Source organism: Salvelinus sp. IW2-2015, linkage group LG13, assembly GCF_002910315.2.
Source record: "Salvelinus sp. IW2-2015 linkage group LG13, ASM291031v2, whole genome shotgun sequence".
In the NCBI taxonomy this organism is placed as follows: Eukaryota; Metazoa; Chordata; class Actinopteri; order Salmoniformes; family Salmonidae; genus Salvelinus; species Salvelinus sp. IW2-2015.
The window spans coordinates 47,398,322-47,402,702 of record NC_036853.1 but is presented as its reverse complement, the minus strand read 5'-3'; the positions used below and the strand labels follow the sequence as shown (position 1 = coordinate 47,402,702).

Sequence of the window (4,381 nt, the reverse complement as noted above, 5' to 3'; positions counted from 1 at the left end):
TCAGTTTGTTTTATTTTTGTAATTTTTTAGAAACAAGTTATTTTTTACATTTCACTTCACTAATTTGGACTATTTTGTGTATGTTCATTTTTGTAAGTCGCTCTGGATAAGAGCGTCTGCTAAATGACTTAAATGTAAATGTAAATGTCTTCTGACATTTAGATAAAATCCTGCATTAAAGACAACGGTGAATTGTCATTGTTGTCAGCATAAAATATCCACAGATGCATTTGGAATACTGAGTAACAGATTTCAGGGTTGAATATTCCTGGGTAGAATATTTCATCCAGATGTGTGATATATAAGCCTAAAAAGTCTGTTACATATTGTGTTTATACTGTGTAAGCTAAATCATGGTCACAAATGCCTATTTCATTACTTCCATTCAACTTCTTATTTTTTTCTACAAGAAAATGAATTAGATTGATCAAATTCATGCAGATTTTTTGTTGAGACATGTATGTGTGGTTTTCACATGGTGTATCTAACACTTGTTTGTTTAATAAACACAAAATGGGACTTTTCTAAGACTTTCATTGAGACTCTTTTTAGTATACATCACATCTCACCCTATTCTGCATAAACACAACAACGTTTTATAACCAATATATACTTACTAAATATACATAAGACTTGRCTCATAAAATGAAGTAAAATGTTAATGTTTCAAACAATTAAGTATGTTTTGAAAATGCATAATGCCTCCAGCTCACACTGCAAGTGGTGTGTGATGCACTGAATGGRGAATGGGAAGTACGCTTCAATTACCAGTTGAGAATTAAAAACAGTATCTCTATGTAATAGTGACCAACACTCGCATGTGCGGTGCACTTTTAACAGCTGTGTTTRCCCGCTAATTGCATTATGGAATGAAAATTCGCACACTGCCTTGTGCACATTGCTGCGCTTATAATGTGAAGAAATAATAGTTTAMCAACATTTTAAGCTAAARGTTCTGATCTGTTGCATCAGCCTCATTGTTTTTTAAAAATGTTTTGATGTAGCCGAGGCCTACTGGTTGATTGACTTTGGGATCTTTCGTCCCACAACTGTCTGTTTGGAATAGGCAATTTCTTTCTCGCACAAAACGACAAGCTGACCAATAGAATAGGTACACTTTTCTACWATGGGGGATAGTAGATTGACATAGGCTAGTGATAATGCTGTTTGACTTTTCTTCAGCCAACAAGAAGAGTAACAATGTGGACAGTTATTCTAACATCTTCAAAGTGTGCATCAGAAATTGGGTAAGAAGGATGCACGTTCTATTGAGATGAATGACCATAGTCTGAATGTGATTTCAGTCATTCTGAGCACCGTGGGTGGACGCCTAATCAGGTTATGCACCCAATGCATATGGGTCTTGTACATTTCTCAAATGTCAGATAAATTAAAATGCTTCCAGTCAAATGTCCGGTGTGTACATACCTGAGGGTATCACCTGTCTCTTCCACGAGGAAGGTCCAGAGGTGCTGCTGGTGAAGGAGGGGTGAGAGGAGAGTCTGGGGAACTCTGAGGGGACTATGGTCATGGAGGACAACCAGACTACACCTCCTCCTGAACTTACAGAGGAACCAGCTGAGCAGCACAGGAACACACACAGTCTCACTGAGGTGAGCCCAATTGTAAAGTAGAGTGAATGGTATTAGGTCAGAGCCTGAATCCACACAAAAACGTGAGTGCTGACCTGCATCAGTTTTYCCTTTTAGATCATAATGAATAAGATTATATGTACAGATCCTAGATCAGCACTKCTACTCTGATACATTTTGTCTTAAATGTGGAACCATGTCTTTRGAATTATCAAACCATTAAAGACTGCCAAGTAATCAAATCAACTAACATGTTTGCATAGTACTCATAGCAATCCCTCATTGTCCAATCAGAAGATGCTCCATATCAGATTTCTAAGTCCAACATCCTCTCACTCTGTATCTCTTACAGTCAGTAGACATGGAGGATGGGAAGCCTGATCTGCTGCTAGTCAGAGGAGACAGTAGAGGATGGACCAGAGAGCATTGATCTGCTGAGTGGACTAAAGATGGGGGAGAAATACATATTGCCTACATACTAGTAGTAATAGATKTTCAATGGGAATAGTGATGCACCTGGCTATTGGGTTATTACACCAATTAGGTGGCTTTTGAGTAGTGTAACTTGGTGTAAAAAATAAAGAGCACATATTAAATTTAATAAAAAAGACTTTTTCCCATCTCAAGAGGTTAAATAAAAAAAAATGGCTATTAAGTGCCAAATAAAGTAACAGGGTTAATAAATTCATCTTAAATCAGTCATGAATCCCCTTGTGAAGGGGAATGGTTGGCTAAACATCAGACTGTTACCATGGTTACTCCATGATATCAGTCTTAAAGAAATAGTCTCTACAAGGCAGAATAATGAATAAAAATTCTATTTGCCATTAACAAAAAAATAGTAAAAAATATATATATATTCAGCATTATGGCTTGTAGAGGTCTTGAGAGGAAACTTTCCTGATCCAAATGCACATTTCTGCCCGACGAATTCTATCTAATTCAACGTCGGGTCTTCAGCCTAGGGCAATGGACCCTTCTTATGTGCAACAAGAAGGGACAATTGAATGCAAGCTTCACAAWWWWWTWWWWWTAAATCTAGCCTGTCTATCTATAGGTAACAGGGTTGATGTGTTATGCTCGACCCGTTCAGTTCCCCACCACAAAACAACAGAATATGGCCKAAAAGAGTAGAACCAGCTCACCTGATTTTACACTATGATTTCACGATTAGATGTTCAATGTCTTTTGAAAATAATATGTTTCCCGTAAAATTGGGAAATAAATGAAATGAATCACTAATCACTAATCAATCCCACTAATCAACAAATGAAATAATCACTAATCACTAATGAATCACTAATCACTAATCAACAAATAATAATCTTCAGTAATTAATTTGTCAAAGCCAAAAAATAACTAGGCCTTTATTATGGTGAAAACTTATAGAAATGTTGGTTCAGTTGGTTAAAATCTTCCTAGAAGTCACTAAATGCACAAAGGGAAATGTCAAAATGCTGAATTTTGATACAGGCTAGAAATGTCTTTTCATATAATAAATCAGAATTCTTTTGTGGTCTATATTAAAGGGCACTTCATTTTAAAATGCAATATTGGTGAATAATTTATATCTAAAATATCAAAGGAATGCAAAAGAATTCAAATTATTGTGTGACGATCATTATTCTTTCACATTTTAAAATTAATTCCAATAGATGATATCAATAAAATGTACACTACCGGTCAAAAGTTTTAGAACACCTACTCATTCAAGGGTTTTTCTTTATTTTTACAATTTACTARTTTTTATATTGTAGAATAAAATAACATGAAATATTAAACAAATCAAAATATATTTTATATTTGAGATTCTTCAAATAGTCACCCTTTGCCTTGATGACAGCTTTGCACACTCTTGGCATTCCCTCAACCAGCTTCATGAGGTAGTCACCTGGAATGCATTTCAATTAACAGAAGTGCCTTCTTAAAAGTTAATGTGTGGGATTTCTTTCCTTCTTAATGCGTTTGAGTCAATCAGTTGTGTTGTGACCAGGTTGMGGTGGTATACAGAAGATAGCCCTATTTGGTAAAAGACCAAGTCCATATTATGGCAAGAACAGSTCAAATAACAAAAGAGAAACGACAGTCCATCATTACTWTAAGACATGAAGGTCAGTCAATACAGAAAATGTCCAGAACTTTGAAAGTTTCTTCAAGTGCAGTCGCAAACACCATCAAGCGCTATGATGAAACTAGCTCTCATGAGGACCGCCACAGGAATGGAAGATCCAGAGTTACCTCTGCTGCAGAGGATAAGTTCATTAGAGTTACCAGCCTCAGAAATTTCAGCCCAAACAATGCTTCACAGTGTTCAAGTAACAGACACATCTCAACATCAACTGTTCAGAGGAGACTGTATGAATTGCTGCAAAGAAACCACTACTAAAGGACACCAATAAGAAGAAGAGACTTGCTTGGGCCAAGAAATACGAGCAATGGACATTAGACCGATGGAAATGTGTCCTTTGGTCTGGAYTGTATTTGGTTAAGTTGTACAGTTGAAGTCGGAAGTTTACATACACCTTAGCAAAACACATTTAAACTCWGTTTATCACAATTCCTGACATTTAATCCTAGTAAAAATTRGCTGTCTTAGGTCAGTTAGGGTCACCACTTTATTTTTAGAATGTGAAATGTCAGAATAATAGTAGAGAGAATAATTTATTTCAGCTTTTATTTCTTTCATCACATTCCCAGTGGGTCAGAAGTTTACATACACTCAATTAGTATTTGGTATTATTGCCTTTAAATTGTTTAACTTGGGTCAAACATTTCAGGTAGCCTTCCAC

General features: G+C 35.9%; 1 long non-coding RNA gene across 1 annotated transcript; it reads left to right on the top strand.

Annotated features, from left to right (window-relative positions):
• Positions 1–1,368: 1,368 nt before the first annotated feature.
• On the top strand, positions 1,369–2,620 carry LOC139028610 (uncharacterized). The gene is made up of 2 exons (XR_011480814.1): positions 1,369–1,613; positions 1,945–2,620. It is a non-coding gene; the product is annotated as an uncharacterized lncRNA (long non-coding RNA).
• The last annotated feature ends 1,761 nt before the right edge of the window (positions 2,621–4,381 follow it).